The following is a 13,600-nucleotide window of genomic DNA, read 5'->3' on the forward strand; positions in this document are numbered from 1 at the left end:
ATGTGCACATGCATTGTTAGAATCGCGGGAAGTTGTAAGTTTTGCCGGCGGATGTTTTGGTTGTAGAAAGTGATAAGGGAAAGTTTGGAATTTAAAGTGACCCCCTACACACATTCCTGCGCCATTTTCACCTGGGAACGGGCACAGTTCGGCTGCTCTGCAACAGCTGTGCGGCGGCTCCCCTTTGGCACCAGGCAGGATGGCACAGCCATTCACCAGCACCCCGAAAAAAGGCAGGGGGACGTCTTGGTCTCATGCGGAGACAGCTGACCTTATAGCTATATGGTCACAGCCGCAGATTTTGGAGAAATTGGCCCAGTCTTACCTGAATGCTGACACATATCGAGAAGTGGAAGAAGCCATGAGAGCCAAGGGCCACAACAGAACTTTGGAGGAGTGTCGCCGAAAATGCAAATCGCTGAAATCTCAATACAAACAATACAGAGATGCCCAGGTGAGAGGTACTAAGAGTGCCACCCCCTTGCCCTTTTACAAGGAGCTGCATGCTTTCATTAAAAGTGATGGAAGCATCAGACCCAACAGACTAGCCACCAGTGGGGAGCGTGTGAGGGTCCCGGTGGGCCAGCCAGCTAGAGCGGAGCCTGTGGCAGTGGAGGACGAGGACGAGACCCTGGACCTTGAATGTGCCCAAGACCTTTTGATGCCCCCTCACGGTAAGATGCGCCAGGGCCCCTGGGGGAAGGGAGGGGGAAATGGGAGAAGGGGAAGATGTGGCCCTGGGGTGGGCACAGGGCAGAGATGACCCTTGTCCCTTGTCATACAGATGAGGAGCAGGAGGAGGAACACCCCGACTCGGGCGATTCCTCCAGCAGCCAGAGACCTCTGGACCCCCGCGCCCTGCTCAGACAAATGTCTGCTGGGGCCGGGAGCTCCAGAAAGAGACCACCATCTCGTGCTGGATCCTCTTCCACGACCAGCAGCTACCGTGACCGCTCACCTCTCTCCCGGGCCAGTGCACCCGCCAGCGATGGCAGTGAGGCCGAAGAGAATATGCAAGGTAAACCCTATATTTATGTTTATAACTGCATGGCTCAACTGCGCAATTGTGGCATGTTTCTTTTACTGCTTACTGTGCTGGTATATTTGCAAGGTTGCTGTGGAAGTAGGATTGTGAGTGTCCCTGGCATGGTCATGTGCTGCATGTGTCCCACATTCCTAAGGCACCCCTCCCTTGCATGTAAATCTCTCCTTTCCCCACACCCTTAGTTTGAAGCTCTACCCTTTGCCACAGCTTTGAGTGAGAGTTCCTGCATGGCAGAATGGGGTTGGACTAGATGGCCCTCAGGGTCTCTGCTAACTGCAGGCTTCTATGACTCTCTGGTTGTATGTCTCATAGTAGGAGGACGAACAGAAGAAGAAGGAGAAGAACCACCTCCAGCTAATCCTATAGCTGCCATGACACCAGAGGAGCGACTTGCGACCAAGAAGAAAAGGGTGCGTCCGTCAGCAGCGACTAGAACTGTGGCGGCTGTGGATCAGCTCAAGGCTTGCTCAGCAGAGCACATGACAGCACTGATGGAGCAGGGGCAGCCTTTGAGGACAGGGAGAGGGGCAGACAGTCCCGCAGGGAGATCATGGAAAGGGCACTGGGAGTTCAAGAGAGGGCACTGGGATTTCAAGAGAGGACACTGGAAGTTCAAGAGAGGGCCGTTCAGAGCCAGGATAGAGCAACAGACAGGTCAGACCAACATCACGAGGCCACAGTCCAGGAGCAGAGGCGACTCAACACCACCTTGGAAGCGCACACTGTTCTGATGGGGCAAATGCTGGAGATCATGAGGGGAGGGCAGGTTGGCCCGAGACGCAGAAGGGTAAGTAAGGAGCAGGGTGGAAGAGGCAGGGCTGTCCCCAGGGTCGTGGAGGAAGGGGCTGGGCAGCAGGAGCCCCCAGCAAGAGGTGGAAGAGGCAGGGCTGTCCCCAGGGTCGTGGAGGAAGGGGTTGGGCAGCAGCTGGAAGGATTGCCCCCAGCAAGAGCAATCCTTCCAGCTGAGGAGCAGGGAGTTGCAATGGAGGTGGAACTGTCTCAGCAACCTCTTGCTGGGCCATCCTCCAGCCTCTTCAGTGACTCAGTGGCAGTCCCACCGCCCACAACTCGCCCCCAAAAGCAAAGGGCAACTAGAGGGGGCCTGGGATCAAGGGGCAGGGAGCACTGACAAGGCACTAGGTCCCATGATGTCCCATAAAGACATCATTTCGCCTCCCAGGGCATGTGTTCCCTCCCAGCCCTATCTACTCTAGTCTAACCTTCCTGTTCCCTCCTCCCACCATGCCTGGCTCACTGGTCCCCAAACCAGCAATGTCCAAACTCTGTCCTTCCAGGTGTTTGGACTTCATCTCCCAGAATCCCCAGACACCTTGCCCTGTGGTCTGGGATTCTGGGAGATGAAGTGCAAACGCCTGGAAGGACAGAGTTTGGACATTGCTACCTCACAGCACTCCTGCCTAGGATTAGAGTGCACAGTTGCGCCTAAGCTGTCACATTCACACAAACAGGCATACTGCCGCAGTTGTGCATAATGAACCATACAAATTTTTTTTTAAAAAATAAAGTTTTTTTATTAACAATAACAATAAAATTTTTATTTACAACTATTTACAAAGGGAAGGGGGAGGGTGAAGGGGGATGGCAGAGGGGGCAGGGGAGGGAAGCTGCTTCAGGGAGGGGGAGGCGGGGGTGGGGCGGGCAGCCGGCGGAGGATTTCTTGGAGCGTGTGCTCCATGGAGGACACTCTCTCCGCCAGCTTCTCCACCTTCTCCTCCAGGGCAGCGAACCTCCGCTCCGTCCGGTTCTCTGCGGGGGGAAAAGAAAGAGGATGGTTAGGATCAACCTGTGGAGCCCATCACCCACTCCCACAGACAGGGTTTCTTGGGACCCCCTCTCCCTTCCCTGGGTTCACCTCTACACTTACCTCGCTGCCGGGCTTGGAGGACTCAATCCAGGGCCCTGGCATTGAGGGCCAAGTCTCCTGGCTCCCCTGGCAGGTGGCGGTTCGGCCCAGGCTCCTCTTCCTCGGCGGCAGCAACAGCAGCAAGGACTTCAAGCCCTGCAAAAGAGGAAGGAAAGGCCCAAGTTACCATGCTGGCATGGCAGAGGAGGGCACAAGTGTCGTGGGGGCTGCAGTCAGGCAACCCTCACCCTAGAGACCTACCTGCCGCCAGAGGAGCCTGCTCTGGCTGCGGAGGGGCCACAGCAGCTGGTCCTGGCTGTGGCCCACCCTCGGGGACATCCTCGTCCCCCGAGGATGGTGGAGAGGGCGACCTGGCATGGTGCCCTCCCTCCCTCTGCCTCCGCCTCGGCCGCACACCTGCAGAAGGGAAGAGGAGGGATGGCATTGGCACCATGCAGGAAGGAGAGGAGGGCAAGGGAAGGGTCAAGGAGGGTATGACAGAGCATGGCAAGAGCTCTGACTTACCTGGAGGACGGCGATCTTCCGGTCTTGGCTGATCACCCCTGATCCACAGGTCCTTCAGCCGTGAGAAGAATGGTGGCCGCCTGTCAACCGGGGGCTCCTCTCCGAAATCCTCAAGGGTTTCAAAGAACGCTGCCTTGAGAGTTTTAAACTTAACTCTGCATTGGTGCAGCGTTCTTTGAAACCCTTGGTTTCGGAGGGCACGAGAGGACTCGAGAAAATGCCCCCGGTTGGGCTTGTTGGTGCTGGCCATCACTCTTCTCGCAGCTGCCTGTGGCATCAGGGAGTCCAGGAGGATCCCGACCTCCTCATCGGTCCAGTAGGTGATGCGGATCGGGACCCTCCAGCGTGGCGCTGCCATCTTGATCGCCGTCCTGGGGTCTTGCACAGTTGCGCACGGGTATATATGGGCACCTGTGGCTCAGGGCCGTTAGGCCAAGGTGGTCCTAGGCCAATGAAAGCTTTCAGAGGAGCAGTTTGAATCTGTCCCCCAATAGATGCCCTCTGGGTGCCCTATTGATACATTCAAATGGGCCATTAGGAAAGCTTGAATTTGACGGGGATTGATACATTGTCAAAGGGGAAATTGGCAGTTGGAGCTTATGTATCTTTTTGACCCAGGAAAACAGGCGCCAGGAGACCTTTTGTATGTGTGTGTTTGTGAGTGTCTCCCTCAGGCACGTGGCAAAACATGCCCACAGCACAGATCAGGAATGATAGGCAGACTCAAACTGTGGATAATGGGATACATTTATTCATGTGCTTATGGTATTACAGAACAATGCACTCTGACATCACAGATGATGGCACAGGAGCCATCCTTCAGATTCTCCTTGTCAGAAAAAAAATCTGCCAGGGCATCCCTCACAGCCTCCCCTGCTTCCTTCTTGGCATTCTCTTCATCCACCGTGATTGCTCCCAGGGTAGGCAGCACAAAACGGCGCCTATATCGCATGCCCTCATCCAGGACCCTGCCCTTGGTCTCACAGATGTTGTGCAGAATGGCGCATGATGCGAGGATGGGCACCACGTTCTCCTCTGCCACCAGGAGTGGGGCAGTCAGACAGCACCATCTCGCCTTCAATCTGCCAAATGATCTCTCCACGGCTCCCCTCACGCAATTCAACTTCTTGTTGAAGAGCTTCTCTTTGGGAGTGTGGTGGGGTCCTGAAGGGTGTCATGAGCCACTTCCGAATGGGGTAGGCACAGTCAGCCAGTATGAGGGGCCCGATCTGCTGGCCACTGATGTTGATGCTGGGGTTCCCTTCCACATAGATGCCAGCCTCCATGGCCTCATAGATGAGAGAATTCCGTGCCACCCTGGCATCGTGGGCTGACCCATGCCATCCGAGCTCCACGTCCACGAACCTTCCTGTGTGGTCACATGTCCCTTGCAGAATGACAGAATAGGAGCCCTTCCTCAGCCCCAAGGGTGGTATGATCAGGCAGTGGCACCTGTCCATGAGGCCAACCTCTTGCGGGAAGCCGACCAAAGGCATCCATAATCTGTGGGGGAAAGGGAGAGAAACAGAGGAATTGACATGACAACTCTGTTACACGTGTGCAACTGCACCATAGCAAGAACAGCAAATGTACAGTGAGGGGGTGACATTTGACACAGAATATCACAGAGCTGCCAAAGATTAAAGGGAAGGTGGTCTGGCTGTCCCTACCTCATGTGCGTTCTCCAGGTACACGGTCCTTGACAGCAGCAGCTTCTTCATGGCCAGGGCAAACTCCACCACGATTTCCCCCACAGTGACAACGCCAGTCCCAAACAGCGCCGCCGTCACAATATAGCTGGATTTGTGTGCCAGTGAAAAGAGACCAATGGCTCTCTTCTCCACCAGGATGGCTTTCCTCATCACTGTGTCTGACTTCTCCAGTTCTGGGCGCAGGATGCCCACTAGTCTGTGGAAGAGGGCACGGGGCATTCGGAAGAAATGCCTCCATTGCTCGTCAGACCATATGGTTGAGACAAAGTTGTCCCACAAGTCTTGCAATGTAGGGACCTTCCAGCACCGGCGGAGCCGCGCCACTCGGGCCAGGGCCATGGCACCGCCAACAGCAGCCTGATGAACTGCTATGGCAGCCACTGCCGTTCGCTGTTCTGTGTTATCATCATCATCACTGCTGCTGTCATCCAAGTCTACAGCTGTTATGGTAGTGGATGATGGGACCTCCATTACAGCGGCAATGGAGGCGGAGGGGGCGGAGGAGGTGGAGGAGACGGCGGTGGCACAGGCGACACCTGTGGCTGTGGATTGCAGCTTCAGTAAGAGCACAGGGAACAAAGGAGAGGGGGCATCCATGATGCCAGTGGTGGCACTCGCAATGCGCAAGCGGGCAAGGATGCCAACATCAGCTGATCACCAGCTGGCAGGAGGCCACCTTTGTTCTTGGGTAGGGCAGGGAAAAAAGTTTAAAGGGGCCTGGGCGCTTTAAATGTGCACATGCGCATTCCGCAGCCGGCAAAAGGGAAATTGCCGGCTGCTGCTGGAGTGCCGCAGCTGCGCACTTCTCAGCCGGCAAAAGAAAAAAAAAGCCACGATTTTTGCCGCCCGTGTGGAAGCTGCCGCTCTCTTTGCGGCGTCCTCCGAGGCGGCGGTATGGAAGCTACGGGTCAGAAACGGCCCCAGGTGAGGCGTCTTCACTGCCCCCCGTGTGGAAGCCCCATACACCTGAGACACGCCCCCGGGGCGGGCGGTCTGGAGCCTCCATATTCAGCAGAATACACCTCCAAGACGTCTTCCCCTGCCCGTCTGTACACCGCCTGTGATTCAGTTAGACTAGACAAGTCTGGCTGGCATTCCTACCAAGAATTAGAGAGCAGGGTACAGAGTAGTAGTTGTTGTTAATGTAACTACACTAAGCTTAAAGTACGAGGGGGTATCGTAAAGTTTTAATTTTAAAAGTTTAATTATCACCTTTAAAGTTTGTTTTGATTTGTAGTTGTTAACTTTTCGCTATGTACTCCCTATCCAGATTGACACATTTTCCCCATTTTTTTCTGTATCCTCCAAACACCATTATTGTAGAAGTCTGCAGATTGCGCCTTAAACCACTCTTCCACTTCATGAATGACGTCGTTTGTGTAGTCAAATCGGCGACCCTGCAACTATTTTTTCATTTCTAGGAACAAGAAAAAGTTACTTGGTGCAAGGTTGGGAGAATAAGGTGGATGCTGCAAAATTTCAAAGCCACGTGGTCTTGCTTTGTTAACTGCAACTTGAGACGAGTGAGCTGGTGCACTGTCAGCTAGGAGACAAATGCCTCTGGAGAGCATACAGTGGCGTTTCTTTTTCGGAACATCTTGCAACTTGTCCAGAAGATTGCTGTAGTATGTGCCAGTGATGGTTTGTCCCTTTGCAAGGAAATCTGTGAGAATGACTGTCTATGAAAAGACTATCTTTGGCAGGATAATTAAGGGGGATAGAAGACAACTAATCAAAAGAATTTTTTTATAAATATTTGTTAGAAATGGAATTATATGAAGAAATGGTTAAATTAAACATGATTAGATGGGCGCAAAATATAAGAAAGGAAATACTTCTTGCTAGTTGGGAAAAACGTTTGGAAAAGAAATTTACATTTTACTAAATGCAGTAATTTAAAGGAGAATGATTACAAGCTCTTTTATAGATGGTATATAACCCCAACTAGGATAGCAAAAATAGATAAGCATGGAAATAAGAACTGTTGGAAATGTAAAGAGAAAGTGGGGTCCTTATATCATATCTGGTGGCACTGTGACAAAGCAAAAAAAAAATCTGGGAAAAATACATAAGAACATTATAATCATATTTTTAAAAAAGCATACTATTAAGACCAAAACTTTTCCTGTTAAATATTACTGATATAATACTGGATAATTTAATACAGGTTGAAGTGAATGTACTGCTATATATGATCACTGCAATCCAAATGATATACACAAAACATTGGAAATCAGACTTAATACCATCTGTAGAAGAATGGATTCTCAAACTGAACGATTTAGCCATACTGGTTACTTTATCAATATATGGAAGTAACAGAACAACCCAACAATATGAAGGCAAATGGAAAGAAGTATGGCAGCAAAACTGTGAGAAATTAAGAAATGATCATAAATATGGAAAGTTAGATGTAGCTTAATATACCTGTAACATGAATTTAAGGATGCAAACTGTATGTGAATTGATATGAACGGAATGAAGCAAACGGTATGTAAATTAATGTGAAAATAAATAAATAAATAAATAAATAAATAAATAATGACTCCACAACAGTCCCAAAAAACTGAGAACATGACCTTCCCTGCTGACTTTTGCACCTTTGCTTTTTTTGGGGGAGGAGAATCGGCATGCTTCCACTCCGGGTCTCTGGATCATATGATAGATCCAAGATTCATTCAGACGACCAAAAAATCCTCTTCATCCTGTTTCAACAGCATCAACATCTGTCTTGAAACATCACACCATGTTTGTTTCGGGAAAGGGGTTAGCAAACATGGAACCCAGTGTGTAGACACATTAGACATGTGCAGTTCATCATGAATAATTTCGTACACGCTACCCTGAGACCACTTTCATTCATGATCATTTGAATGGTTGCTCGTCTGTCTTCCAGGATTAAACACTCCATTTTCTTCACTGTGGCCTCATTGTCTGACAATGATGGTCTTCCAGGTCTTGGCTTGTCTGTGCGGGACATGTTATTGGGATATAGAGTCCGTAGTAAAATGTACAATGTGGGATCTCATAGCAACAGACTGGCCAATCGCCAGCCAGGAGTCATCAGCCAATCAAACCGCAGTTGGTTTTGGCAGTTGGCTATGGATTCCGTTAGAGTCAGTTGACTTTGTGGCTTTCTCTGTGTGATGGATGATGGACTGTGTAGATGTTTGTAGATAGCTCTGTACATATTGGAACCTCTAAGAATAAAAGCCTCATCTGAGAGACCTTTATCTACAGTGTTCTCTTCAGTTATTCTGGAAGGGGAGATGTGTTTCTCCAGCTCACAAGCTGCTGCCTACAGATTCGAAGGAGGTGACCTGGTGCTAAGCGTAGCATCATCACGGACTGCACTACAAAGCGATAATATATGTGATCAGTTTGGAAATTCCTTTTCCACCTCACGATAGTATTATAAGATAGGTAATAATTTCCATAAACTACCATAATCACATCATGAATTTGCCAGCCACTATTACTCTTCGCAAGCCTCAGACTTCTCCATCTTAGGCCGTTATCATACGTAGGATATGTGTCCCCATCTCGAAGGAAATGCCAAGCAAGGCCGATTCAAAAATACCAAGTTATGTGATTAATTATCACACGTGAAAAGCAACACTGTGGTCATTCCCAAGTCAAAGCAGAGCGAGCCCGAAATAAATTATCACAACAGCACATACCATGCGGATTCTCCAATTCAAATTGGGATCCTTGCGCATGCCCAGTGGGGCTCTGAATGCGTCGTGAACTTTAACGCTTCTGGGGTGAAGAAGGGAGCTGCTTCCTGTTTCCTGTGTCCTGTTTCATGTGAATGCAGGCTCCACCTAAAATATAGATGTGGGTGTATATATATCAGTGGGCGCAGGCAGTTGGTCTACGCATATTATTAGTGCACTTTATACATGTATATCTGCACATATAGATGGACGCACCTATGTACATACACACACACACACACATATATATAGGTGCAGCCATCTATATGCACAGATGTGCCACCAGGAAAAGTGTCAGCAGGTATGCTGCTATATGCTCCAAGCACATGTAGTTGTAAATAGAATGTGTGTGCTTAAGCTCCTCAAGGTGCATATATGTGTGTGTGTGTACACACACAGTACACACACATATAAACAACAATGTATATATGTATGCACACTTATATACATATATATATATATATATATATATATATACACACACACACACACACTAATTCCCCCATGGGCGTGCATATGTATATATACGCATGCATATACACACACACACACACGTACTGTTAAGGAAAATGCAACATGGGACATACAGTGAAAGAAATAAAACATGTATGTGAAAGTCACAGTGACTAAGCAAGAGCAATTAAGAAGCCACACAGGTGAAAAAGCTAATGTAATTTAGAAGTCTTGAATGTCAAGGACAGAATTATAGAATGTACATTTGAAAACACCTGAGATTCATTAAGTGTACAAGGTGAAATGATGAAATTCTTAAGTATGGGTGGAACTATGTGAACCAATCAAAATGAGTGTACACGCCCACTGGGTGGAAACTGACTAGTGGGTGGTGATTAACAATGGCTATAATAATTGCTACGTTTGCCAATGTATTTTGTGGGTAGTTGTTGGGTAGTTGAGTAGTTTGGAGTATTGGAGATTGTGATAGTATTTGTATATAGTAGAATAAAGTAGATCTTTTATATAAGACTACTGAGTTGCCTGGTGTCTTGGGTGAAGATACAAGTGTCAGCAGAATCCTGGAGAAGTTTGGAGACATCTGAGGAAGAAGAGTGAGAAGGCTTGGAGAGTTTGTCAGGGTCTTCAGCCTATTCTCTGAAACTCTGCTGCTTGGAGAAAAGCATTAACTACTGACCAAAGCTGGTCAGCTCTGCTGCATAACAAGGTGGTGAGTTAGAGCCAGAGGTGAAGAGCTACAACTCCCATCATCCCTGACATATATATATATATATATATATATATATATATATACACACACACACACATATTTATATCTGTATGTATGCAAGTGCGCACACACACGTGTGTATATGCATGTATATGCATATATACACGTGTGTGTGCGCATTTGCATACATCACTCCTTCATACATACATATATATATATATGTATGTATCGCAAACAGGACATATGTTGGCAAAATAAAACACCTCCCTCCCCATCACATTGGCTGGGCAATGCGTCGGGGCAGATCAGAATATGAGTACCAAAAGGAAGCCCCCATTTGCAAATTTGGGGGGGGGGGGGCAGGAGGCACAAACCATACACTGCTCTGTTCATATTAAAATGAGCACATATGCATTTTACACTAGCTCTCTGCCCATACCATTGAAAACATCTGTTTTTCTCTCTCGCCAGCACTAGAAGTGGAAGGACTACTGGAAGCAAAATAGAAGCAAAATTGCAGCGAAACTTCATGGGAATTGTAGTACCTTTCTAGGTTGGGAGGGAATACCAGGACTGAAGCAAGCATGCATTCCACACCAACACAACTTCAAACTGAATGCGAATCAGCCTGGGAGGAGGATTTGTGAATTCGGTAGTTCACTCTAAAACTCATAAACCCAACAAACTAATCCTTAAGGCTCATTCTGACAGACTCTGCTCTCATCCCTGACCAAATGTCATCCAACAGCCTTTTCAAAATCCCCTCAGACATTCCATCACTCACTATTCTTTTAGCGCCTCCCAATGGATCCTTACCTTATTCCATCTACTATACCTTACATACACAATCATATTACCTTAATTTATCTAGTAAATCTTATAATCTTCAATGCTATATTTTATTTTCTGCTTAATAATAATAATAATAATAATAATAATAATAATACACTTGAACCTTAGAGAATGCTAGATATTGGAAAGCTTGAGTTTAGGCATGGTGACTGTGCTCTCACAGTTAGGCAAGGGTATAAGAGGAATATCGTCTTGCACAGGAACTATGAGGGCATCTAGGAGGTCCCCACACTTGGTGGCCAAAGCAGTGGGACAAGAGGAAGCCCTCACATTTGGTGGCGGAGGTGGAATACTGAAGCCCTCACCACCTTTGGTGTCTGTAACAGAGGGATTTGGGGGTAGCAGTGAGATAAGGGAAATCCCTCACATTTGGGGGAAGAGTGGTGGGATACAAATGATAAAGTGCAAGCTTCAAAACAAAGTACAGAAATGCGTTTGAAGAAGAAGGTGTTAGGAAAAATTAAACTTTGGGCTTAAAAAAAGAAGAGGGGAGTGATTAAAAGTTGCAAAATGCTGAGACTGATATATAAGGAGAAATATTGATTTAAAAGTAGCATTAATAAGATGACAAGATACAGACTCTAAAGGAAGGATAAGAAAAATTCAAAAGGTTATAGCTTATTATTCTGAATATGTAGAAGTTGTGAGGGAATGAAATAAGATTGCTGCCCACCCTGGCCCCATTTCCTTGCTTAAGCGCTAGTAAAGAGATGGCTGGTGAAGTGGGGTAGCTGCCTAGGGCATCAGTTATGTTGTCTAGAACAAAGACAGAAGACGGAATGCCTAGAACTATCCCATTCCTCAATGGTAGTCTGTGGTAGTCCCAAGGAAGTCTCCTCTTTGCCCAGCTGAGTTGCTGCAATGCAAAGCCTGCCCTCCAAGGAAGGAGATTGTTTTCAGAATTGCTCAGTGGCTCTCCAGCCACCTTAATCCAGCCTAGGAGTTTATCACACTAGTGAAATTCCGCAGGAAAGCAGGAGTTAAATGAGATTTAAAGCAAAGAAACCCCAGAAATGCCCAAAGTTTATCACACGACATTGCAGTTAACACGAAATAACGCGAAGTTAATCCGAATGCAAAGCACAGAAAAACGGCAGCTTTTTACTTTTGGAAAAACCGGAAAGTAAAAAAGCTGCTGTTTTTCTCTGCTTTGCGTTTGGATTAACTTTGCGTTATATCACTTGGGTGGTCCCCTAGTGTGATAAACTACCTGAATGTGCAAGTTTTGTTTAAATTCGAATATACTTTAAATCACATTTAACTCCTGTTTTCCCACAGGATCTCACTTAGTGTGATAAATGTGCTTGTCTTGGAGGGCAAAACAGTAAAAAATGAGGTATTACCCCAGACCCTTACCAGATGACTCCCTCATCCCTGCCTCTTATAGGCACAGGCAGACACATGCAAAGTAAATAGAATCCAGAAGTGAAAGAAGTCAGTGTGGGAGCAGACATGAGCACAGGGGCCTGACAAAGATGGGTGTACTGCAGTCCCATCAGGGTAGGGACATCCCATCTTCTCCCATGACTAGGGTTGCCATAATGGAGGACCTCGAAACCGGGACAAATGTAGGACAAGGTTTGAAAATGTAGGACATTTTTTTTAAATTTCCTGGCTAGGAAATTAAAAAAAAAAAGTCCTAGATTTTTAAACCTTGTCCTCCTCCTCCTCCTCCCGGCCTGGGAGGGAGCCTAGGCCGGCTCCCAGGCCGAGAAGGGCGAGGGGAAGCCTGGCATCGCGGCGATCGCCGCAGTGCCAGGCTTCCTCCTCCTCCTCCTCCCGGCCTGGGAGGGAGCCTAGGCCGGCTTCCAGGCCGAGAAGGGCGAGGGGAAGCCTGGCATCGCGGCGATCGCCGCGGTGCCAGGCTTCCTCCTCCTCCTCCCGGCCTGGGAGGGAGCCTAGGCCGGCTCCCAGGCCGAGAAGGGCGAGGGGAAGCCTGGCATCGCGGTGATCGCCGCAGTGCCAGGCTTCCTCCTCCTCCTCCTCCCGGCCTGGGAGGGAGCCTAGGCCGGCTCCCAGGCCGAGAAAGGCGAGGGGAAGCCTGGCATCGCGGCGATCGCCGCGGTGCCAGGCTTCCTCCTCCTCCTCCCGGCCTGAGAGGAAGCCTAGGCCGGCTCCCAGGCCGGGAAAGAGGCGGAGGCTGCTCCTCATCGCGGCGATCGCCGCAAGGGGAAGCGGCCTGCTCCTCCTCCCGGCCTGGGAGGAAGCCTCAGCAGGCTCCCAGGCCGGGAAAGAGGCAGGGGCCGCTCCTCATCGCGGCGATCGCCGCGGTGGGAAGCGGCCTCCTCCTCCTCCCTGGCCTTGCGGAGGCCTTGGAGGACCCCGCGGTCGGAGCTCCGACCGCGGAGCCGCCTCGAAGGCCTCGCTGGGGCCCAGGAGGGAGCGTCTCCGCGGCTGGAGCTCCAACCGCGGAGAGCCTTCCCAGGCCTCAGCAAGGCCTTGGAGCCGCCGCGGGGCCTGAGGTGGCCGCGGTGGGCGGGGCCGTCCCGGTTTGGGCGCCAAACCGGACCGGGACCGGGTTGGCCCCTCCCAAACCAGGATTGTCCCGCCCCCCGGCGGGATATGGCAACCCTACCCATGACTCAACTTTGCAGTGGCTGCTGACTTCCATGTCAGTAGCATAGTGAATCCATGCCAGGTGTTAAGATTCAACACCATTGGCAACTCCTTTGCAGTTCCAGCTAAAACTCAGAGTGGATTCAC

Source organism: Sceloporus occidentalis, unplaced genomic scaffold (genome assembly GCF_023333645.1).
Source record: "Sceloporus occidentalis isolate IW3139 unplaced genomic scaffold, rSceOcc1.0.p SCAF_1, whole genome shotgun sequence".
Lineage (NCBI taxonomy): Eukaryota > Metazoa > Chordata > Lepidosauria > Squamata > Phrynosomatidae > Sceloporus > Sceloporus occidentalis.